General features: G+C 47.4%; 2 long non-coding RNA genes across 2 annotated transcripts in view; one reads left to right on the top strand and one right to left on the bottom strand.

Annotated features, from left to right (window-relative positions):
• LOC124514953 (uncharacterized) overlaps positions 1-25,519 on the top strand; it is a 131,299-nt gene that overhangs the window by 32,368 nt on the left and 73,412 nt on the right. Inside the window, exons 7-8 of the long non-coding RNA XR_006962701.1 lie at positions 11,039-11,093; positions 20,176-20,652. This is a non-coding gene — a long non-coding RNA (uncharacterized LOC124514953). The remainder of the gene's footprint in view (positions 1-11,038; positions 11,094-20,175; positions 20,653-25,519) is intronic.
• Positions 4,964-5,534, bottom strand: LOC124514954 (uncharacterized). The gene is made up of 2 exons (XR_006962702.1): positions 5,432-5,534; positions 4,964-5,221 (listed from the first exon to the last, which is right to left on the bottom strand). It is a non-coding gene; the product is annotated as an uncharacterized LOC124514954 (long non-coding RNA).

The following is a 25,519-nucleotide window of genomic DNA, read 5'->3' as shown; positions in this document are numbered from 1 at the left end:
GAAGGAAGACACCTGTCATCAAGGTGTCACGTATTCTCAGGCAGATTGATTCTAGGAAGGAAAACACATGGCAATTGAGGATCTGGAAATGGATCCTCTTGAAACTATTCATGTTGGAACGTCTTCTGGAAAGATGTCTTATATTGCCAGGTTATGCGTGCCCCAGAGATGGACTGCTGTTTTGAGCCCTGAGAGTGGATGATATGGCCAGGGAGGATGTGAAAAGTGTTGAGAATGGAAACTTTATTTTATTTTTATTTTTATTTATTTTTTTTTGAGAGAGAGTGCACAAGTGGGGGTGGGGGGCAGAGGGAGAGAGAGAATCTTAAGCAGGCTCCACGCTGAGCGGAGCTCCCATCCCACGACCCTGGGATCATGACCTAAGCCAAAATCAAGAGTCAAATGCTCAACTGACTAGGCCACCCAGGCACCCCAAGAATGAAAACTTTGGGGCGCCTGGGTGGCGCAGTCGGTTAAGCGTCCGACTTCAGCCAGGTCACGATCTCGCGGTCCGTGAGTTCAAGCCCCGTGTCGGGCTCTGGGCTGATGGCTCGGAGCCTGGAGCCTGTTTCCGATTCTGTGTCTCCCTCTCTCTCTGCCCCTCCCCCGTTCATGCTCTGTCTCTCTCTGTCCCAAAAATAAATAAACGTTGAAAAAAAAATTTTTTTTTAAATTAAAAAAAAAAAAAAAGAATGAAAACTTTAAAACAGCTACATTTTAAGAAGGGAGCAGAGGAGACGTAACACTCAAAGGAGACTAGTCGGACATGACCAGAGAGGTGAGAGAAAAATCAGAAGACAGTGATGTCATAGAGGCTGGAGGAGGAAGAAAGTTTCTGAAAGGAAGGACTTAGTCAAAGTGCACATACCTCAGCAGGAGCAGGTAAGATAAAAGTTGATTGCATTTGGTGATGTGGTAACTCAGGACATCAGGGTAAGGGCTGTTTCAGAAGCGTGGGGGGGGCATGTGGAAGCTGGGCTGCAGTTTAGGGGTGACTGGGCAGTGGGGGAGTCACTGTAGTTGCTCTTCAGGAAGCCCACCTACAAGAGAGGTAGAGGAAAAGTGGTGGCGTGGGGGGGACGAATTTTCTTTTCTCTTTCCTTTCTTCCTTCGTGGAAAGATTTGGACATGTTCGTAGTAGTGCTTTGTGTCCTTCCAGTGCCTGTGGAGAAAGAGAGGTCGAAAAAGATGAAAAGCAAGAGTAGAGACTCGGAAGAAGTAGAAAGGTGCGGAGAGACAGAACACTGACGGGGGTTTACCTACGGAGACGGGAGAAAGCAGGCAAGGGACGGTGGCATCGACAAAGCTTGCATTCTGTGTTGCCTAATCTCAGTCCTTGAACTCTCTGTGATCTGATTTTGCTACCTGTGGAACTCTCTGCCTATTTGTTTTAGTGTCTTGTTTCCTTGTGTGTTGTGTGATTTCTTTCTCTTTTCTTACCGTAAGCTGCTCATTTCCCTGTGGAAAATTGTGGAAATGCCTTGTGTCCTGAGTTGAGGTTTTGTTTCTCCGGCGAGGGTTTACTTTGACGTCCGCAAATCAATCATCTCAAGGCACCACTGCAGAGTGTTAATTCAGACAGCAAACCCATTTCAAGGCTGGCTTTACAAGTTCCCAGGGGAGATTCCACCTGGAGCCCCCCCCCCAACCTCAAGATCAAAACATGTCCATTTCCTTGTTGCCCCCTTTCTTATGATGGGTTTATTTCCTCTCTAGTCCTACCTTGAGAGTGCAGCCCTTGGGAGGGGACACCAGGTTTGGGTAAGGGTATCCTCATACACTCTTTACCTTAGTGGGATTTCATGCTTTACTTCATCAACTTTGAGACTTTGCAGCTGTTGAAACAGAAACTTGGGGCCAGAGATGGTCTTGGCATCTTATTTCCCAGGGTTCTTGAATTCACTTCATTTTGGCCTTTGTCGACGCTTTTTCTTTTGTGCGAGCTAAGCAACCTGTTTTTAAAAAGATGCTTATATATTTTATCCTGTGCTTTAGTTTCAGTGGAGGAAGTACTTCGGGGCATCAAGTCTGCCCTAGTGTTGGAAAAAGAACTGTGGTGTACCTGCTATCTAAACTTTGGTTTTGATAAGCAGGCCGTGAGCAGTGTTTGACTGCTTAGCTTGTGATGTATTAATTCTGTTGCTATGTGGTTGTTGCTGGAAAATAGTGTGTGGGCTCAGGGTTTCTAAACCAACCATTTCTTGGATGCCCAGAGAAAGATGGAAGGCGAGGCCTTGGTTTGCTGATTACAACTCATCTCCATGGTCACAGGTTGCTGGGCTCTCCGCTTTCAATGTTTTATCTGCAGCATTCAGGCAGTAGTAGCTTCCTTTCATCATTTTTTAGCTCCTGGTGTTTGCTGGTGAGAGGAAGCCATGCACACCTGCTTGTGTAGACATGTATGGTGCAAGAGAAGGGACCGTGACACAGGAGGCGGAGGCAAACACAAAGGATAATTGATTGTTTCCATAGGGCCCTGTGGGAATAGCCTACTCATTTTTGTTTTCACTTTTCTAGGGGGTCGGGAAAGGAGAGAACATAACCCATTCAGGTCTAATTTATGAGTCCGAATATTTATCGTATCTCATAGATGATCCCCATTTTCATCACCTGAATTAGGGAAAATTTTTTAAAATTACAGAATAATAATCTGGCATAATGTTTTTTTTTTGTTTTTTTTTTTTTGTTTTTTTTGAGAGAGAGAGAGAGAGATTGAGAATCTTAAGCAGGCTCACACCCAGCATGAAGCCCTGTGCAGGTCGATCTCACGACCATGGAATCGTGACCTGAGCTGAAATCAAGAGTCAGATGCTCCACAGACTGAGCCACCTAGGTGCCCCTAATCTGGCATAATTTTAATGTGACTTTTCTTGTTGCTTCTAAATTTTGACAGGGACCTCAAAGACGGGGAACAAAATCTTTAGAACCTTTACATTCTAAAGCAGAACAAAGGGATGTACATCTATTATATTATAAGGAATCGGCCTGCGTGATTGTGGAGGTTGACAAGTCTCAGGATCTGTAGTCTGCAGTCGCAAAGTCAATGATGTAGTTCCAGTTTGAAAGCTGGCAGGCTTAAGATGGAAACAGAGCTGATTTTTCAGGTGAAATCTGAAGGCGGGGAAAGACCGGTGTCTCAGCTCAAGGCAGGCAGGTGAGAGGAGGTCTCTCTTACTCCAGCCTTTTGTTCTAGTCAGATCTTCAACTGCTTGGATGAGGCCCACCCGCATTAGGGGGGTAATCTGCTTTACTCAGTCTGCCAACTGAAATGTTAATTCCTTACAGAACACCCTCAAGACATACTCAGAATAATGTTTGGCCAAGTGTGTGGGTACCCTCTTCCTGGTCTGGTTGACACATGAAATTAACCATCACACTGTCTTTGCAGGACGTGCATAGAACTAGAACCCAGTTCTGGTAGCCACGGGCTACCCTATCGCCTTGGCAGGTGGCCCCCTTGGTTAAGCATCCAACTTTGGCTCAGGTCATGATCTCGCAGTTTGTGAGTTTGAGCTCCATCCATGTCTGGCTCTGTGCTGACAGCTGTGTCTGTCTCTGCCCCTCCCTGCTCGTGCTCTCTTTCTCTCTCAAAGAATAAATAAACATTAAAAAAAAAATTAAAAAAAAAAAAAAAGAAGAAGCCTAAAAATACACTGACAAACCTCTGGTCTATTGTAAATTCATCAGCTTATATGACCTCTGGTCTAAGGAAGCCTGCGGATGTTCTAAAAGAAAAGGTGTCTACCAAAACGTCGTATTTCCAAGAGGTTAACCTAGAGTCCGAAGTGAGAAGTCCTAGGTGCTCCAAGTGCAGCGAGAGAGCTCAGGGAGCCAAGATCCTTTCAGGCTGTGGGAGTCTGGGAAAATCTCAAGAGGGGGGTGGCTGTGGAGGGCTGGGGCTTGAATGATTAGTGTGATGAGAGAGGTAGAGTTGGATGGTGGGACAAACATCGGAGCGAGTGATGCGTGTGGGGGAAACGGCGAATTGCCCGCTTCCGCCTGAGTGCAGGGGGTATGAATGAAGGGTGCTTAGGAGCAGCCCAGGACAGTGCGGTGCCGCTAGGGGATGCACGAGATGGTCTTTGGTGGCATGTGATGGCCATTTTAGAGTTTATCAGTTAGGCATTTATATTAACGCACCTTGGAAATATTTAAACGGTAATGATAATATTCCTCACGATGAGGCAAAGTAAAGAAAATGAGGCAACTTAATATTCAGGAAGCAGTAATTTGGGGGCGGCCGGGTGACTCGGTGAAGCGTCGGACTCTTGATTTCAGTTCAGGTCACGATCTCGTGGTTGGTGAGATCGAGCCCTGTGTCGGGCTCCGCGCTGACAGTGCGGAGCCTGCTAGGGATTCTCTCTCGCTCCCTCTCTCTGCCCCTCTCCCTTCTCAAAATAAATTAAAAAATCATTAAAGAAAGAAGGAAGTAATAACTTGGATGGTGCACAGACATGACAAAAATCATCAAGGAAAAATGCAGGGAGATTGGGCTCAGTTTAGAATGATTTAGGAGGGTAGGCACGCTAAGTGTTTAGGGTGGGGCTTTGGTAGATCCATCTGAGAGCGGGTGTGAAATGGACTAAGGTGGAAAAAGTGATCTAGGTGGCAGAGACCAGTAAGGAAAGTATTGTAACGCGGTAGTAGTAAGAGTTTCCTCTTTAAGGAACATGCTGCTGCTTTTCCTTCACGCGTTCCTATATTTGCTCAAGTTCTTATTGTAAATTCATCAGCTTGCTTCACGTGGAAGCAACACGTGCAGCTGGAAGTGGCCGCAATTTTCCCCACTGCCTCTCTGCAAACAGACATCCCTGGGTTCTGGCAGTGGCGTTTTGAAGCTTTGACACATTACACGTCACAGTTCCATGTCTGAGCTCCTTTCCTTAGAGTCAACGCCACTCTTTTTTCACCCAAAATTTTCATCTCAGCGCAACGAAAGAAGTCTTGCGTGAAAAAGCTGGGGGTGGGGAAGGGGGAGGGGGAATAAGACCTTCGGAAACTGTCAGGCTGACGCCTTGAAATTGCGCAGAGAATCTTGAGTTCTATTCCAGTGAAACAAAGTTGCAAGGAGGCAAGCAAAGGCTTTCCATCCGCATCCCCCACCCCCCAAGTCCAGCTCTGTGCACTTTTTTAATCTTCAGTTCTTTTGTTTGCGATGTCTACATTCTTCGAGGCACTGTGGATTTCTTAAGACACTGCAACCCACATTGAAATATTCTTCCTGCAAGAAATGAAGCATTGAATTAGCATATGGTGAAGGAAGTTGCCTGTCCAGGAAGGAACCTGCAGTGCTATTCTAACGGATAGATCTTCAGGAGCCGGAGAAGTGACTCTGGCAGGGCTCTAGCTGCTTCCTGCCTGTAGTCTGTCAGCTTATTTTCCTGGCTTTCTCTTCTGACGTCCGGAATCTCATCGATGGGTTATCACTTACCCCTTCCTTCATCCTCCCAAAGCAGGGGGATGCTTCAGTCAGCCTTCTTCCTTAGATGAATGTATTTATACATAACTGTTGGTGGAATGAATACATTCCTTTTTGGTTTCCTCTGTCACTTCTCACTAGCTTGGTGGCTTATTTACTTAGTGGTTGGTTACCTTATCTCTCTGAAGGCTATGGATGAGTCAGCGAATGAGGCCAGGGGAGGACTCTGTGGCGTGCAACCTGATATGAGGTGCCATCTGGTACCTTCTTTCTCAACCTCCCATCTCCCAAACCTCCTCTACCGGCCCACCCCTTGACAGGATGCTGCCTGACTTTATTTCCTAGGCAAAACCCCGGGAAAATGCTCTTTGTCCTTAATGATCCTTCAGCTGTTTTTTCAGGATCTGTAGTAGACACCTCATTTTTTATTTTTTTTTTGTCCAGAACCCCCTTCTCAATTCTTTGGGAATGTTGCCCCAGTTCCTCTGCTATTTTTCTTTGGAGGAACACCCCTCCCCTTGGAAGCTGTCTTGTTGAGAGTCTGTCAGGGTAGGTGTTGTGTGTTGTGGCCAAGAAGTGAGCCTGTGACCCAAGCTGAGCTCATCAGTCTGTCCCTGGGGAATCGAAATGTGAGCGACACAGCCTAAGAGCTGGAGAGCGCTCAGGCAGCTACTTTGGGACAGTGGTGACTGTCTATAATCCCTGCTTCTGGGATCTGTGGCACTTCCTTTGTTCCCGTCCTTTTCAAGGCCCTGTGGTTCAGCCTTCCCTTTGATGCCGCAGCATCTGCTTCCAATAAATTAGCTTTTTCTGAAGCAAGCCAGACTCCGTTGCTGTTGTTTATGATCAAAGAACCCCGAAAAGGCCACCCTCTGCTCCCTCTTCTCTGTCTCTTGTAGCTCCCCCCACTGCTTACAGCTCTGGGGGCTTCACATTTCTATGAGAGCAAAACCCAGCTCCCAGAGTGGCCTGCAGGCCAAGCCCACACCGCTCTGGGGCCTCTCTGCCTGCCTTCTTGGGGAGCAGTCTCTCTTGGGCCCCCCTCACCTTCTCTCCTTCTTTGAGTGTTCCGTGCACTCCTGCGTGGGGATCTCCCAAGCTGCCTTCTGCCTGCGGGGCTCTTGGAGTTGGCTTTTTCAGTGCCCTTACCAACCCTTGCCTGGTAGGGGCTCTCAACATACCTGATACTTTCTCATCATAACATGCATTGTGTAATCATATATTTTATCATTGTTTATCTCCTTCGCTAGACCATAAGCTCCATGAGGACAGGAACTATACATTTGTCCCTGACTGTATTTTAGTGTCTAACGTGGCACTTGCTAGGCGATAAGAGTCCAAAACATTTTTGTGGAATGAATACATAAAAAACATGCAATCTGACCTTGCCAGACCACCCGAGGTATGAATTTGCTTCCAGTCTCCCACTTATCAGGATTTCTTGGCTTCATCTGTTCTCTTTAGGGCTCTGGTCTGCACTGGGCAATGATGGCCGGAGTGGTTTCATCACACACATAAACACAGTCTTTGCTAGCAAGCTTTCCCGCAGCTCTCCTTTCTTTGACCTTCTATCATACCCCTGCCTAATGTTCACCTTATACCACCTGATTATATTCTCCTAGAGAGGCCCATTTGATGGTAGGATTATTATATCCTTGAAGGCATCGATTAGGAATGTGAACACTAATTCTTTTATGGTTCTGTGCTTGAGTAGCTAATTCAATTAATCTCATCGAAGCGTAGTTTCCTCATCTTTAAGATGGGGATAATAATATCTGTCCTACTATACAATGCCTGGTGGTGGTGAGAACATGAAGAGATAATGTCAAAGCACTTAGAACAATTGCTAAATGGATACAAAATGTGAGAAATGTTTATCATTGCCTTGTATCTTTCTGATATACGTGATAATATTTAGTCTTTTCTAGGCACTCTCCAGATACTAGAATGCCTTCATCTGCCTGCCCTTACTTCACCTAGTAAGTGAAATGAGATATACTACTGTTTCCCGCTGAATACCCACCGAGAGCAGCACACGCAGAGCTAAGGGCTTCATTTACTGTGTACAAGAATGTGAGGTGGACATTAGTTTCCCTCATTTGACTGAGGAGAAAACAAAAGCTAGGAGAGCTTTAGCCACTTACTCAAGGTCACACAGCTTATAAATTGGGGAGCTGAGCCCATGGACTCCAAAGCTAGTGCCCTTCCCCAGGACCTATAGGGCCTCTCCCCTGCAAATCTCTCAGATGGCTGACCCCGGGTCATACTCTGCCAAGTGCCCACCATGACATACTTTCTGTTCATTTAAAGTTCACACCGTCATCATCATTTCACAATTGAGGGAGTGGTGGCTGAGAGAGAGAGAGAGAGAGAACTTGGACATCTGCTTCCGGGTAGGAGAGAGAGTTACAACAGGCCACCACAACTATTGCAGTAACTGGAAGAAAACTGGATGCATTGTACAAAACATCTGCGAGAGACAGTGGAGAGGCTTGGAAGCCATGAGCGGGAACGATTAATCTAGAAAAGAACCTTTTGGCCCGCTGATCCTGTCTCATTTTCTTCCCCGGGGGCATCTGCCCGGTCTGAGCACAGGCATGTACTTGACCTGAGTGGGCTGAGACTCTACTGAAGGAAAGGGAAACCACAGAGGTTGTGGCCATCTCGATAGGCTGGCAGGACAGAGAAACCAGAGGGGCCCCAAAGGCAAGGCTGGTTTTCTCTGTGGAGCATTTGCTGAGCTGTGGGGAAGCTTATGAGAAGTCTCAATAACCCTGGAATCTAGCACTCTCTAAATCTGGGCCTGCAGCACAGGCCAGCTGTTTCAAGTTTCTTTCCTGGGACCCATGGGGATCAGGGGATCATTCCCCCTTCTTCCATTTGGTATCTGTATTCCTCTGCACCAACTGGGCCTACATTTTCTGTGGCAAGTAGCTTTTCACAGACATTGTCGCCCCCTGCTGTCAGCGATCGGTGTTGCAAGGACTTGGAGCCTGCCCTTAGCATCTTCTGTCTGGACAGTGTTCTCTCAAGAATTGGGGGTTTTAGCCCTGATGATCAGTTCCCAAGTCTGAGGATTTTGTCTCACTGGTCTTCTCCACCCCTGAGTGTTAACTGTCTAGATTGGTCGACGGCCTTGGCTGTCAGGTCCTCATCTGTGAAATAGCATCAACAGTGCCCATTTTGCAGGCTGTGCATTCTTCGAGGAAGGAAATAAAGTTCTTAGTGTTGTCTAGTATGCAGTTAGTGATTGGTAAGCAGTAATAACAGTAGCAATCCTTCTCAAAGCTCCTCAAAGGAGGCAGCCCTAGGTGGTATTTCCAGTGGTGGGGAGAGATGGCCTGACTCCAGATGTTCTGGGGACATTCTAGACGTTCTCAGCCCTCCTCACCGGAGTGCACCAGGAGCCAGGAACCTGGTGCCCAACACCAAGGAGGAGGAGAGGAGGAGGAAGGCCGGGCTGGTGAGTGCCAGGCAGCTCCCTGGACATTAGCATCTGGTCTGTTAACTGTTTAGTATTGGCGATTCTCAGGCCTCAGCCCTGGGAGCTGAGGTTGCTCAAACTACCTCTGCCTTTCTGAAGGTTGCACCTGGGTCCTCTCTGACAAGATGGGACCCCTGGCCTCCTTAGATGGAGGCATGCCGAGTTAACTGATTGATGGAGAACAGAGGTTAGATATTTCAAACTAGCTCTTGCCTGGGTGAACTGCTTTTCTGCCTCACTGTGTGGGCCCCACGCGGTGGGTGCTGGGGAGCCGTGGGTGTGGGTGCAGACACCTGCCTGGGGGCTTCCTGGGGCCGGGATCCCAGGGCCTCGGTCGCCTAGCATCTCAGGGAGCTCAGACATTCGGGCTCTGTGGCGTCAGCTCTGGATGGTGCCCATTTCCTGTTCTCCAGCTTCCCCCATTGTCAGGTTCCCATGATACCAGCACCCCTCGCAGCAGCTGTCTCCTGGAGGCTTCTTTCCTGGCGATGTAGAAGACTTCCCATCATTCTTCATTTTGAAAGCACACACTGTCCCTTGGGCACTCAGCTGCATTCCCCCAGATCTTGGCGCTCTTTCCCCCAGGGCCCGCCCATGATCTCTCTCCCAGTGTGCTTGGCCTCGTCTCTGGCTTGAGCGGACACAGCTGCGTGCAAGGCCCCTGCCTGGCCTTCTTTCTCTGGGTCCCGAGCCGCCGACCGCGCAGGGACGCAGCCGGCAGCCGCCTGTGGTGACGGGTCGGAGTCTGACGCCTTCCCGGGCAGCCCACAGACCCAGCAGCACCCTACTAATTCTGAGCCATCCTTTCTTTTCTGTCCTCACAGCATTACGACCCTGTGGCTTGTTAATTTCTACCTGCTGGCTTGTTGCCACATACGTAGACTTAGGTATGGGCCTTGTGACTTGCTTCTGTTCTAGAGTTGCCAGATAAAATACGCAGTGTCCGGTTAAATTTAAATTTTGAATAGGCAAGGAATCTTTTTTTTTTTTTTTTTTTTTTTTTTAGTTTAAGTGTGGCCTATATATTGCATGGACATACTTATACTAAAAAAAGATCCCCTGTTTATCTGAAATTGAAGTTTAACTGGATGCCTTGTATTTTTATTGGCCAAGTCTCGCAACTCTGTTCTTGTCTGCCCCATCGGGGTCCTCTAGGGGCTTGGGAACTTTCTGGGGGAGGCTCCGCTCCTGACAGCAGGGGCTTCATCTCAACCTTTAGATTAAGAGACTTGTCACCCATGATGTCTTCCTTAGACGGGGGGATTCCCTGGAGAAAGGACTTGTGCCCCTGTCTCCCACTCCCACCCTTGAGAGGCTCCAGGTTAGCCCTGCTATGTGTGCAGGATCTCCAGCTAGGGTCTGAGGGCTTGGCTCATTGTGAGCAATTTGGGTGTGGGGCTCCCTTTCCTGCAGAGTTACCCATCGGAGCTAAGCCCACACACGTTCTGCCTGCTCGAGGGACCACTTTTCTTGAAACGGTTGTGGGCTGGTGAGCAGCAGGGAAGCCTGGAGGGGAGAGGCCCCCATCACAGGTCTGGTGATGCCCGCTGGCTGGGAGATACAGCTCTGAGCTAAGCGAGCATCCTCTGGGTGCCTCGTGTCATTTTGGCAGGGCTCACAGCTTCCCTTTACACTTGTCTGTGGCAGCTGGTGTAGGATAAATATCAGGCCCGGTCTTTGTTCTTTGCCTGGTGACCTTTCAATTTCTTGGCTTGTGCTTCATTTCAAAATCTCTTTATATGGATGAGAGCAAGTAGCTCGACCAGGATCTGGCTCTGGTGGCTCTCGGTCCGGTGCACAGCACGAGGCTGTCTCACTGGGGTGCTGGGGACGGGGAGGCCGAGGAGGCTGACCTGAGCGGGGGAGGTTTACCCGAGGCCCAGGCTCTGGCAGCGTTGACTGGTGATTGCTTCTCTTCTCAGCAGAGATGACAGAAGGTGTCAAAGCCAAATATTCACTGGAGGCAAAGTCTGAACACTTCAAATAAGATTTAGTGACTCATCGGTCGTGGGCAACTCAGGACTCTGAGAATCCCTGCAGGTTATACACTGATCGCTCGGCTAATCTTAGGAAGATGGACAGGGTCATTTTCTGGTGCTTATGTTTTGAAATTTCTCCTTTTCTCCTCCCTGCAGGAAAAATGACTGTTATCCTTAGGTGGGAAGTCGAGGAAGCCTCTGGAAACCTGTGGTGAGTGACAACGTCCCGGTCTGAGCAGTACTGATAGATAGCCTTTGGACTCAGACAACCCCATTCCCTCTTTCCCCTCTGCCCGTGATGTCCGCTCATTTTCAGGAACCTGTGCCAATGTGCAGATCACCCCGATGCTGGTTCTCTTACAGGCACGGAGGTCACCCCAACTGTCCTCTGCCTCAGGGGGGCCCATCTGAAAGGGTACCTCTTTCTGTAGAAGCATAGCCTCTCCCGCTTTCTCCTGAGCTTTCCTTAGTGCGTTACCCCCCACCCTCCTTTATTATCATCTTTTTTTTTTTTGCTATGTTTCAAATCCCTAAGTGCCCCCCCTAGAATCCTGTGTTGGGACTTGCCCAGTTCCTCTGGCAGGGGGAGGGCTACTGTGCTGGTTGGTATTTTTCAACTGCAGCCCCTTCCCTTGGGCTCTTTCCCACTTTCCCCCACCTCTTGCCCACCTGGCAGCTCGTAGAGAGTGATTAATGGCGTTGTCTCTCGCTTCATTGCTAGAGGGGAGAAGATGATGCTAAATGAGAGAGGGGGGGCCTGGGTTTGGGAGTGCGTGGGCTTGTCTCTTTGGAGGGGCCCGACCGGGGTCCTTTGTAACATCTTGAGTTTCACGCATGGGACCCCTCTGTGGTCAATAAAGTAAGCTTTTAATTAAAAAGAAAATTTTAGAAATGACTGGCCCTCAGCCCTGATGCTCTGGTGTGAGAAGAATAGTTTATTTTTAAATAAGACGTAAAAAGAATTTACGACACCATTGATTAGATTAAAATAAAGAATTTCCATTTATTAGACATCTTAACGAGAAGTTGCATACTGGGAGAAGATACTTGGGGTGCATGTACTTGCAAGAGAGTGGTATCAAGATTATATAGAATTCCTACAATTCAATACAAAGAGAACAAACAACTCAAGAGAAAAATAGAGAAGTCACATGAATAGGGGTTTCACAGAAAAGGAAATACATATGGCTAATGCACACATGAAGAGGTAGTCAACATCTTTAGTTATCAAGGAAAAATAAATTAAGACAACGGTGGGTTAACACTTATCTGTTTAATTGGCAACAATTACGAAGTCTGTTAATACAGGGAATTGGAAAAGATCCAGGTACTCATTTATTCAATAAAAACTCCTTCAACCCTACTTTGCACGAGGTCCTTTTTTTAGGTGTTTAGGCTATAACAGTGAACACAAAGATAAAAATGGCAGTTTTTGCCGTGGCTTACATTCTTCTGGGGGGAGAGGGACAATGAACGATAAAAGTAATAATTAGCTAGTTATCTAGTATCAAGGGAGATATAGAGGAAGGTAAGGGCAATGGAGCAGGTTGGTGAGGTTGGCGGGGTAATTTTCAATTTAAATGGAGTAGGTCAGGGTACATCTCATTGAGAAAGTGACATTTGAGAAAGATTTGAAGGGACTTGGAGAGTCTATAGATCCACATGATCTCACAGACATCTGTAGAACACTACACCTAACAATAGCAGAATTCACATTCTTCTCAAGTTCACACAGTATATTCTCCAGGATAGATCATAAAACCATAAAGTAATATGGTTTTAATTTAAAAATAAGACCAAAAAATCATAAAGTCAATAAATTTTTATTTTATTTTATTTTATTTTATTTTATTTTATTTTATTTTATTTCCAGTATAGTTAGCATACAGTATTATATTAACAGGTGTACAATATAGTGATTCAACACTCCCATACAACCAATGCTCATCACAACAAGTGCACTCCTTAATCCCTATCACCAATTTAGCCCATCTCCCACCCCACCCCCAGTAACCATCAGTTTTTTCTGTATAGTTAAGAGTCTGTTTCTTGGTTTGATTCTCTCTCTCTTTTTTTTCTTTGTTTATTTTTGTTTGTTTGTTTCTTAAATTCCATATGTGAGTGAAATCGTATGGTATTTGTCTTTCTCTGACTGACTTATTTTGTTTAGCATAATACTCTTTAGATCCATCCATGTCATTGCAAATGACATTGCAAATTCATTCTTTTTATGGCTGAATAATATTCCATTGTATACGTATACGTATCTTCTCTATCCATTCATCTGTCAGTGGACACTTCGGCTGCTTCCATAATTTGGCTCTTGGAAATAATCAAAATTCAATAAACTTAATACAATTGAAATAATATAAAATCTGTTGTCTGACCATAATGGAATTAAATCAGAAGTCAATCACAGAGGCCAACTTGGGAAATTTATAAATAAATGGAAATAAAGTAACATACTATTTATTTAACATACTATTAACATACTATTTAACATACTATTAAATAAGCAGTGGGTCAAAGAAGAAATCACAAAACTGCTTTGAGATGAATGAAAATGAAGATACAATACACCCAAACTCATGGGTGACAGTGAAGGCAGTGTGAGGCCAAGCATATGACCGTTGTCACTCTCACCAATATTGCATTTCTTCTCCTATTATAGCCTTTAGAGCGTTTTTTTTTGGTTTTTGGTTTTTGGTTTTTTTTCTTACCCGACTTGAGTGTTAGTCTCCTGAGGGCAGTGTAAGTCTCCCGCTTATACTCTCTGTTGTATCTCCAGTGCCTAGTACAGTGTGTGGTACATGGGAAGGCCTGAAAGGTTGGTGGGATGAAAAAAAGTATCCTTATTGCTGCACTTGTGAGTATAAGTGCATAGATTGTCCAATCAGGTATAGATTGTCCGATCACTACACTGGGCACCTGAAGCTAATGTGACACTGTGTGTCAACGATACTTCAAAAAAATTAACCTTAGAAGCTCTTTCTTCTGTCTATGGTGGGTTTCTCAAACTCAGCAGCATTGATGTTTTGGGCCAAAGAATCCTTTGTTATTGTGGCTGGTCCTGTGCATCGGAGGGGGTGCAGTGATATCCTTGGCTGCTACCGGGTCAAGGCGAGTGGCATCCCCCAGTTGTGACAACCAAAAATGTTTCTAAGCATTGTCATATGTGCCTTGGGGGACAAAAAAGCCCCTGGTGGAAAGACACTGGTCTAATGGCACCATCTTGCTCCTTCCTGAAGTTTTGACAAAGGACCTTACAGCCTCCTCCTGGATTTGATGCTTTTCTTTCTCCTCCTCCTCCTCCTCCTCCTCCTCCTCCTCCTCCTCCTCCTTTTTTAATGTTTGTTCATTTATTTTGGGAGAGAGAGAGAGAGAGAGAGAGAGAGAGAGAGAGAGAAAGCGTGAATGCTTGTGGGAGAGGAACAGAGAAAGAGGGAGAGAGAGAGTCTCAAGCAGGCTCAGAGCTGTTAGCACAGAGCCCAATGTGGGGCTCAAACCCATCAACACTGAGATCGTGACCTGAGCTGAAAGTAAGAGTTAGCTGCTTATCCGACTGAGCCACCCAGGCACCCCTGATGCATTTCTTATTATGAGAATTGTTGGCCATGGAGAGTTTGGGAGCGAGGAAGTTTTATTTTCAAATGCTCCATTATATGTGCAGTTCATCCTTTACTTCCTTTCTCTCCATTCACATTTAATCGCCGGGAATGAGCAGCAGCCAGATGGCACCACCAATATTCTGCCTGGAAATTGCAGATCATCAGGCTCGTTAGGTATGTGTCCTAGTTTCCATGCTACTGCAGGTGAACGTATTACCAGAATTTGTGCCACAGCAGAGAAACAGTGCCCTTTCTTCCAGCGCCCGTAGCGTTTTCCTTTAAGCCCTCACTGCCAGACTTCTAGAGGCAATCAGGCTTCGCAGAGAACAGTATCTTCAAGGTTCTTCCAACCCCCAACCACTTCCCAGTTAAAAAGCCACTGCTGAGCAAAATTAGCTTTGTGAGATCAGCACCCCACTTCCAGGTACCCAGCTCTGTTCTGGTTAACCACTGCTGCATAAAAAATTGCTCCCGAACATAGTGCCTTAAAATCACAATCATTTTCTGTCTCTTCTGGATGCAGAAAGGGTGCGGCTTGGCAGTTCTGTCTCAGGGTCTCTGGTGAGGTTGCCGTCCGGTGGCTGGCGCTGAGATGGTGGGGATGTGAGGTGGCTGAGTGTCTCCCTTTCTCTGTGTGGTTTGAAGAACCCTCTAGGCCATCACTCAGCATGGGCTTGTTTGGACTGCACTGAGCAGAGCAAGACGAAGCCCACAGCATTGTATGAAGTCACACAACACAGCTTGTGTCATACTCTGCTGATCGAGGCAGTCCCAAAGATCTGCCCAGATTCAAGGAGAGGACATGGACCCCCCACTTTGATGGGAGAAGTATCGAACTCACTTTGTAAGAACAGCTTGTGAGTGGGAAATGTTGTTGAGGTCATCTTTGGAAAATGCAATCTGCCACGGCAAACATATTCAAGTGTATTACACAAGAAGGTTATGTTAGCTCTTTAGGAAAGAAGAGGCAGAAAGGTGGAATAAGAAGGAACATGTGTGTACTTGGCTTAATGCTCTAGCTGTTGGGTTGGGTGGTAGGCAGGGTCATCTACTAACCAGATTTTGAACCACTCCAAATCATAGTGTGAGTGGTATTTCCAGAGTTGTACAAGATGGCAACCCTGGGTGGGCTCACAAATCAAATGTTTATTATATGTTAATACAATTTATTAGAATAAAAATGACAAATAATATAAAATGAATACATAGAAAAAAGTAAATACACAAAATAAAAAAGGGGAAAAGAATAGTCTAAGTTTTAGTCAGTCAGAGAGTCAACAGCATTGTGGGAGCAGCCCAGAGCCACTTCCTGGGAGCAGTCCTGATATACAAGGGCTCTCTGGAGACATGAATACCTCACTGTGGTAGATCCATGGGAGCGCTGCTCGACTCAGAGCCATTCTTCCTTCTCTGGGGACAAGCAGAGGTGAGTCCGGGTGGCCCTGTCTCAGGCCCAGGGTCTGGCTGGCTGATCTAGAGGTCAACACCTGACCCCTCCGTGCTTGTCAGAGAATAAGACCCTGGCTCTGACCACAGGGATGATCATCTGACCAAGCCAGGCCTGGTACTTATTCCTCAGAATGTTTCCAAGCTGGAATTAGTAGTAGGAGCCAAAGGTTTTGAAACTTTTGGGCCCTCAGCCGCTAGGCCACCCATGAGGGACGTGCAGTCAGCGAGAGAATGAAGCAGCAGGCAGCGAAAAGCAGGGCAGACAGTGGATGGCGACCCGGCCAGCCACCCCTGAGGCTGGCCCCTCCTGGGTGTGGTGTGCAGCCTTCCTTTGGTTACGTGACTCCAGCATCCTCCCAATAACTTTCCCTTTTGGCCTGGCCTCATTTCAGCTGGGCTTCTGTCACCTGTCCTCACAAGGTTAGGGGGAACACATCCACCTTGTGACTAAGGAATGTCACGTAGCCATGTTTCAGCATGCAGATTGAAAGTGAGCACCAAGGTACGAATGCATTTCTAAATAAAAAAGTAAACCTTTGAGGTCCATCAGAGAGGCCTGAAGGCAAGTATTCATTTATTCATTGTATTCATTCTTTCAGCCAACGTCTATTGAGTACCTGCTGTGTGCCTGGCTTTTATAAGCTCTGGCTATTCATAGATGGATAAACTCACCATGATACCAACCGTCATAAAGCTTCATAGTCTGGTGAGAGGCAAGCATTACATGAAATTAGCCAACATATAATTATGTAATTATAAATTCTGATCAATGTGCTGAAGAAAAAGGGTAAGATGTTATGAGAGAATAATAGGAGAGGCAGGTTTGGGAGCAGGTGAGCAGAAAGGTATCTCTGGGGGAGGGACACATAAACCAAGACCAAGAGGGGAAAGGAGTCAGCCAGGTGAAGAATGGAATGGAGAGCATCTGGGCAGGGGAAGACCATGTGAGCTGCTGCAATGGAGAAAATGATAATAATAAAAACACGTGGTGCTTACTATGTGCCAGGCGTTCTTAAAATTAGTCCTTGGGGCACCTAGGTGGCTCAGTCAGTTGAGTATTTGACTTCGGCTGAGGTCAGGATCTCGTGGTCTATGAGTTCGAGCCCCACATCGGGCTCTGTGCTGACAGCTCAGAGGCTGGAGCCCTCTTGGGATTCTGTGTCTCCCTCTCTCTCTGCCCTCTCCCACTCATGCTCTGTCTCTCTCTCTCAAAAATAAACATTAAAAAAATGTAAAAAAAAAGTTAGTTCTCACAACAATGCTGTCAGGTAGTTACTGGTATTATGGTTTTTTTGTTTTTGTTTTTGTTTTTGTTTTTGTTTTTTCTTTTTCAGGATTGGAAACCAAGGCTAGAGAGGGTTAAGGAAGCTGACCAAGGTCACACAGCCAGTGAATGGTAGAGCTGCGATTCTTACCCGGGAGGAGGCCCCTGAGGTTGGAACCGGAAAATGAGGACAGGATCCACAGGAGGTTGGGCTGGGGCTCGGAAGAGAGTCCGGGTCCTGTCCAGCCTTGTAGGCCATGGAAAAGGAGTTTAAATTTTATTCTGTCATGACAAACTATTGAAAAGATTTAAGCAGGAGAGTGCATTATGTAATGTACAAGTAGAAAAGCTAGTAAAGTCATAGGATACAAAATCAATATACAGGAATCTGTTACATTTCTATACACCAGTAATGAAATATCAGAAAGAGAAATTAAGGAATTGATCCCATTTACAATTACACCAAAAATAATAAAGTACCTAGGAATAAACCTGACCAAAAAGGTGAAAGACCTATACTCTAAAAACTATGAAACACTGATGAAAGAAATTGATTGACACAAAGAAATGGAAAGACACCCCATGCTCACGGATTGGAAGAACAAATATTGTTAAAATGTCTATACTACAGAAAGCAATCTACATATTTAATGCAATCCCTATCAAAATACCAACAGCATTTTTCACAGAGCTAGAACAAACAATCCTAAAATTTTGATGGAACCACAAAAGACCCCAAATAGCCAAAGCAACCTTGAAGAAGGAAAACAAAGCTGGAAGCATCACAATTCTGGACTTCAAGATGCATTACAAAACAGTAGTGATCAAAACAGTATGGTCCCGGCACAGAAATAGACACATAGGTCAATAGAACAGAATAGAAAATTCAGAGATGGACCTGCAACCATAGGGTCAACTAATCTTCGACAAAGCAGGAAAGAACATCCAATGGAAAAAAGACAGCATCTTTAGTAAATGATGTTGAGAAAACTGGACAGCAACATGCAAAAGAATGAAATTGGGCCACTTTCTTACACCATACACAAAAATACATTCAAAATGGATGAAAAACCTAAATGTGAGACAGGAAACCATTAAAATCCTAGAGGAGAACACAGGTAGTAACCCCTTTGACATCAGCCATAGTGAAATTACTAGCTATGTCTCCCCAGGCAAGGGAAACAAAAGCAAAAATAAACTGTTAGGAATTTATCAAAATAAAAAGGCTTCTGCACAGTGAAGGAAACAATCAACAAAACTAAAGGTAACCTACAGAATGGGAGAAGATATTTGCAAATGATATATCTGATAAAGGGTTAGATCCAAAATAGATAAAGAACCTATAAATCTCGACACCCCAAAAATGAATACTCCAATTAAAAAAGTGGGTAGAAGGCACGAATAGACATTTTTCTGAAGAAGACATCCAGATAGCCAACAGACACATGAAAAGATGTTCAATGCCACTCATCACCAGGGAAATACAAATCAAAACCACAATCAGATACCACCTCACACCTGTCAGAATGGCTAATGTCAACAACACTGGAAACAACAGGTGTTGGTGAGGATGCAGAGGAAGGGGAACCCTCTTACACTGTTGGTGGGAGTGCAAACTGGTGCAGCTACTCTGGAAAACAGTATTCAGGTTCCTCAAAAAGTTAAAAATAGAACTACCCCATGATCCCGCAATTGCACTACTAGGCATTTACCCAAAGAATACTAATGCAAAGGGATATGTGCACCCTGATGCTTATACTAGCATTGTTGACAATAGCCAAATTATGGAAACATCCCAGGTGTCCACTGACATGAATGAATAAAGAAGATGTGGTGTGTATATATATGATGGAATATTACTGTGCTGTAAAAAGAACGAAATCTTGCCATTTGCAACGATACGGATGGATCCAAAGAGGATAATGCTAAGCAAAATAAGTCAGTCAAAGACAAATACCATATGAGTTCACTCATATGTGGAATTTAAGAAGCAAAACGAATGGTCATAGGGAAAAAGAAAGAGAGAGAGAGACAAACTAAGAAATAGACTCTTAATTACAGAGAACAAGCCGGTGGGTGGGGAGGGGTGAAATAGGTGAGGGGGATTAGGAGTGCTCTTGCTGTGATGAGCACAGGGTGATGTAGGGAAGCACCGAATCACTGTTTCATACACCTGCAACTGATATTACACTGTGGGTTAACTAACTGAAATTTAATTAAAAACTTAAAAAAAAACCAGAAAAGCCAGTGATGAATTTTATTATTTTTGAAAAATAAATGAATTACATTTTATGGCTGTAAAACCCACACATTGTTCATTTGGAATGCACAGAAAAGCACAGAGTGGAAAATAAAAATCACCTTTAATCCCACTGCCTGAAGACAAGAGGTAATTGCTGTTAACCTTGGCACATAGTTTTTTTTTTTTTTTTTTTAAAGTTTATTTATTTTTGAGACAGAGAGAGACAGAGCATGAACGGGGGAGGGGCAGAGAGAGAGAGAGAGACGGAATCGGAAGCAGGCTCCAGGCTCTGAGCCATCAGCCCAGAGCCCAACGCGGGGCTCAAACTCACAGACCGCGAGATAGTGACCTGAGCTGAAGTCGGACGCCCAACCGACTGAGCCACCCAGGCGCCCCTACCTTGGCACGTAGCTTTCCAATTATCGATGAATGTTTGTATTCTAACTGTAGCCCAGTTGGAACGATCACCCTATACACATTGTTTTGTCAACCAGCCCTTAAGAAACAGAGAATGTCACCTGGTGGTTTTGGTCCAGCAGACGAGAACCTGAGGGGCTGGCTGGGGGCTGGAGAGAAGCCTGTGGTGTTCCCAGCAGGAAGACAGGGTCAGGGTCTGGGCCATGGGGTTAGGGCGCCACTTTAGAGACACCTGTGAGCTCCCTGAAGATTTGAGTCTCCCTGAGTTCTCCAGGGAACAGGTAGAGAGCCAACACCTTTTCTTTCGCTGCAGGCCTTCTCCACAAAGACCCAGCTGTCCCGTGCAACTCATAACGTGGGAGATTGTCCTGTGCTGCTCTGCGGGCCTCTCTTCCGCGCTCCCTAGGTCACGATTCTGGTGTGAGAGGATGCTACCCATCACATACCTCGGCCTACCCCACCTGCTCATAATTACAGGACGTCACCGTTTTGTACCAGGCATGGTGACAAGTACTTTTTATATGTGTCATGTTAATTACTCCAACCTACACTTCTCTGAGGTACGTCGCACCAGTCCTTTGACTGTTGAGGAAACTGACGTTCAGAGATGTAACAACAGCCGGAAAGGTGGCGGAGCCAGTGAACCTAAGGATGTCAGACTCCACACTCCATGTGTTTAACCTCTTCTGCACATGGACTGTGTCGCCCGAGAGCACTCTGTTATCATCCTGTTTTGTTGGTGGCAGAAGTGCCCACTCTCCATCTGACTCGGGGACTGGGCCCGGCTGAGGTATGACCCCAGGTTACTGGTGAGGCCGAACCAGCCCTAACGCTGTGAGTATTTAAGACGTGCAAACAAGGGGTAGGTGTTTGGAAGGCAGATAGACGAATGCCAGAACCCCAGGCTCATGGAGGACCGCGCAGGTCCAGCAGGGAGAGAAAGTTGGTTGGGGGAGGCAGGACCACCTCCTGCTTTGAGAGCAGGCCTGACAGTCTGAATCCTCGTGCCCATCGGGGCCTCGGCCACAGCTGGATTAGGTTAGAGTAACCTCCCCAAAACCAACTGGGAAAACCCCCAGGGTGCTAGGCCACTCAGGCAGCTGCCCGGGGGGACGACCGCCCCGGCTGCTGCCCCGTCTCCTCCATTCATGGAAAAGTACAGGCCTTCAGGCAAATGCCTGGCTGCCCTCTGCGCTCACAACTGCAAGCGCTGACTCGTTTGTCCTTGGTCCAGGGCTGGAGGAAAATAGTTTCCCAAAAAAGCAGCTTAAAAAAATGTGGAAAATATCCACACCCCAAGTGTCTGCAGAGCGGGGGCGGGAAGTCTCCTAGACGGGCTTACAGCCGGAGATTCCGCGGTCCTCCTGCGAAGAGGCAGGGAAGGAATGTGAAACCCTATCACCCGAAGGGGGAAAAATGCACAGTGTGCCTTTCACTTTCTGCCTGCGCTTGGAGGCAAGGGGGGGCATGGGTCATGCTGGGAAGTTGTTGCCTCCTGAGGGGCTGCCTCGGACGGCAGGGGTTCAGTGGGTGGGTGAGTCAGGATACCTGCTCTGGTCCCCAGATGCTCAGTGGGGACCTGGAACATGCATCTATTTTCTCAAGGATGCTGGGACTGCTTGGCCTCCCAGGGCTAAACCTACTCTCTGTGACCAATCCTCACTTCCTACCTTATGCAGTGATTCACCGCTTCACACCTGATCTCATTTGACACTTGCTGTGAGTGAGGAGGTGAGGTATAGACCCAGGATACTACTGGGTCTGTTGTACAAAAGAGAGACTCAGGTTCAGGAGGGGAGGTGTCTGCTTAGGGCCACATAGACCTCAGTCTCCCGTGAGTCCAGTGTCCTTTCTCCTGGACCATGCGTGTGCTGCCCCTAAGTGTTGCACCTTAGACACCCTATGGGTCCCTGCTGCATTATCTCAGAAGTGGGAGGTGCTGGGGGGTGAGGGCTTTGGGGTCAGGAGCCTGACCTTTGTGGCACTGTGCCTGGCCCATAGGTGGCCTCTTGATTGTGTGAAAGAATGAATGTGTGACCTTGGGCAAGTCACTTTAATCTCTCCGTGCCTCAGTTTCCTCACCTGCACAACGTTAAGTGTGGAGTGGGATAGTCTCTGAAGTCTGAGCTCCTTCCCGTTATGAAGCTTTGAGGCGCTAAATTTCCCGATCAAACCCACGCTTCAAACCCACGCTGGCTAGCCCCTGCCGATGCAGCCATCACCTCCCCAGTCCATTCAGTCACTGGTCCCGCAAAGACTCTGCCGTGACCCTTCCTGGTACCCACTTGGCCCTGGTGAAGCGGGCTGAGCACAGAGCTGGAGGCTCGAGGCCCGCTTTTGCCTCTGCCTGTCCACCCAGAGCCCTGGCCCGGCTGCCCACACCACTCCGCAAGTGTTAGATCTCTTGCCTGACCCGTGGGATGGCAGGGTGAGGCTGGGTCGGGGTGAAAGCTGTGTGGAAAGGAAAATCAGGGCCTCAGTGTGGGGGTGGTGTGAGGCACCCATCTGAGAATCATGGTGAGGGGAGAGGTTTTCGAGCAGAACAGGGGGAGAGGCTGTCACTTGGTCATCCTGGGCCAGGTGTCATCGGGATCTAGATTCAGTGATTCGGGGGCTGTATGCCCTTTTTATGGTCTCAGATGGCTGGCTTCTTGACAGGGCTAATGGCATGGGGCACAGGAAAGGTGGGCACAGGGCTCTGACAGGTGTCACGGAGCTAAGTCCTTGATGCACCCGGGTGTGCTCGAGGGAGTCCAGGGGCAGGAGTTTTACACCGTGAGTGGCTGAGCATTGTTTGGAAGTTCTACTGGGTGGTTCCTCCACGTGCCTGGCCCGAGCCGCTCTGGTGCTGCGGCCGGTGCGGGCAAGCATGGAGAAGCAGACTGGGGGACTGGCGGATAGAAGGGTGGGGCAGCATCCCTGTCAGGGCAGGAATGGCCTACTTCTGTGTGTGCAGGGATGGTGGAGGGGGTGGAGGGCGGTGTGTGGCTCCAGGCTTCCCCAGCCCCGCCACCATGTTGGAAATCCAGTTTATTGAATTTACAGTAAAGGTTTTATGGGGCTTTCCTGGAAGCTTCTCATTATGGAAACTCTTGTGCTGGCAGTTTGGTGGCTGGTGTCTGGTTTGTTTAGGAGAGGTTGAGTCAGGCCCTGTCTTGATGGAAAGTTCCTCTGCCTGGGTCACTTGAGGGGAGCAGGCCGGGGGCCCGAGTGGGCCTGCCAAATCCTGAGAGGGGACTGGCTGTCCTGCATCTTGGTCCTGAATGGGTCCCCACTTGTTTCCTATCTGACCATCATTCTCTGTGGGTTCCAGACATCTTTTTGAGGGGAAGCTGTGGGAAAAAAAAAAAGTCATCCCAGTTATTAAAGCCATTTTCATTATTTTCCACATATTTGAAAAGTATGAGGTGCTGGTTGATTGAGCAAAACCAAGCCAACTCCATGAAAATGGATTTGCTGATGATAAACATCAGGAACACACAACACACAGGGCCATGTCTGGATCGAGAGTCCTGGGGCCTCAGCGTGAAGTGCCTCCAGCTGCCCCTTAGAAGCTCCTTTGTCTGACCTTTCCAACTTCCTCTTGGACTCTGACTTTGCACCTTCCTCACCACTAGGCTCACATTCCCACCCCAAGATGCCTGATTCTGAGGGGAGAAGAGCAGGGCTTTGGCTCTAGGATCTATGAAAAGGGCCAGTTTGTGAATGTGGGTGTTTCACCAAGGCCCCGACGTGGAGACTGATTCACAAGTCACCAACCAACCCCCCTTTGGCTATTGTAACACTGGGTCATGAGTCCCTCCCTTCCTGGGTGTTTTTTTTTTTTTTCTTTAAGTGTTTATATCACTGGTGTTCTCATTCTTTAAAACAAGGGTCATTCATGGGGCGCCTGGGTGGCTCAGTCGGTTAAGCATCCAACTTCAGCTCAGGTCACGATCTCGCGGTCCGTGAGTTCGAGCCCCGCGTCGGGCTCTGGGCTGATGGCTCAGAGCCCGGAGCCTGCTTCTGATTCTGTGTCTCCCTCTCTCTCTGCCCCTCCCCCATTCATGCTCTGTCTCTCTCTGTCTCAAAAATAAATAAACGTTAAAAAAAATTAGAAATAAAACAAGGGTCATTCATAAAACAGAACATGCTGCTTGGGAGTCATGAAAATCAAATGGTTAAGGTTTCTCCGGGGACTGATGCGTGTCCCTTTGTACAGAGTGTGGAGGAAGACCACAGCATTGTCCTTTGCCTGCGGGTGAAGGTGGCCCCTGTGCCATGCTGGTGGACAGCCATGTTTCTAACGGTCCCTAGGCATCCACGAGTGCGGTCTGTGCTGCCCCAGGACACAGTGAGCTGACTGTCATCAGAGGAACCTGCTGGGGTTTTCACTGACTGCTCTTAAGGGTGGTTGGCCAGGAAAATCTCTGAGCTTCCTGACCTGAGATTCTACGGGGGAGTCATTGGAGTGGACAGGTGCCAGCTTTGCAGCCCAACAGACCTGGGTTCAAGCCTCGCTTCTCCCACACACTCGGTTTCCTTCTCTGCAAGAGAGAAGCTAATAATATCAAGGCTGCTCTGAGGAATAAATGGAGCCTTGCACACAGGGCACCTGAAACTCGGATGGTGGTTTGCTATTACTCCCCCTCTTCTCTTCAAGTCAGTTGGGTGCTCGGAGTAGGTACGGGCTTCACACTGTAAACGATCCTGCATTTAAAAAAAAACAGCCACGTAGCTTCATTTGATACACGATATATACACATGCACACGAGTGTTTGCATCTTGTTTTGATTTCTTCCCACTGTCTGTGTTTCCCACATGTATGTCTGGATGAGTGTGTCTGTCCTAGATGGCAGAGCGGGAGGAACTCAGGGCCACACCAGGCTCAATTATCTGCCTCGTGATGACGACAGTGACGCTAAGAGCAACCATCGGACATTTATGATTGCACCTGACTTCCTCAGTCACCCCCTCCGCCACTCCTGGGAGGCAGGAAGGACTAATGAGGCGAACGGCACTGCTGATGAGAGGCTTCCCGAGGGTGCACAGCTGGGGTGGCAACAAGACCAGGCCCGGCTTGTGGGCTGAGCAGAAGACTCCCCAGGGTGGCCTTCTTGTTGCCCCCAACTCGTCCCCACACCCCACCGGATGTTCTTTTCTCGTGCCCCTTTCTTTCTGGACTTGGCCTGAGTTCCAGTAATCAAATTAGATGGCTAATTTTTCACGTGGGCTTTAAGCATGATCTGAAAGGCAAGGGAGCCTTTTCCTTGGACCCTGGAGGCTTGGGTGTCTGGGGTAGGTGAGGGCTCAGTTGCCTGCAGCCTGAGGGTCCCAGGGAAGCAGAGCAGGGGCCTAAGGCCAGAGCAGGCCAGTGGAACATGCCATTGTCCAGGGAGCTCCAGGCTAACTGGCTTTAGAAAGTTATCTGGCCAGTCTTTTTTCTCTCCCTAAATTAATGTGTTCATTCATTCATGCCTCTGGCCTGCATGGCATGTTATATTCAGTGCTTTGTCATATGCAGGAAAGGTGAGATCCTCCCTGGCCTTGAGGATTTTGCAGTTCGGTTGATGAGTCAACTAGACAATGAACATGGACAAGTGGAAGCACCAGAGAATAATCTAAAGGCTGAGAGAGAAAAAAAATTCAAAGCCAGGGTTTGAATCCTGGCCCAGTGT

The sequence above is a fragment of the Lynx rufus genome, unplaced genomic scaffold (assembly GCF_022079265.1).
Source record: "Lynx rufus isolate CCGP_SWC_20201006 ecotype Redwood Valley unplaced genomic scaffold, mLynRuf1.p SCAF_2, whole genome shotgun sequence".
NCBI lineage: Eukaryota > Metazoa > Chordata > Mammalia > Carnivora > Felidae > Lynx > Lynx rufus.
Note: the sequence above shows the minus strand (reverse complement) of the source record. Positions and strands in the feature narration are given on the sequence as shown.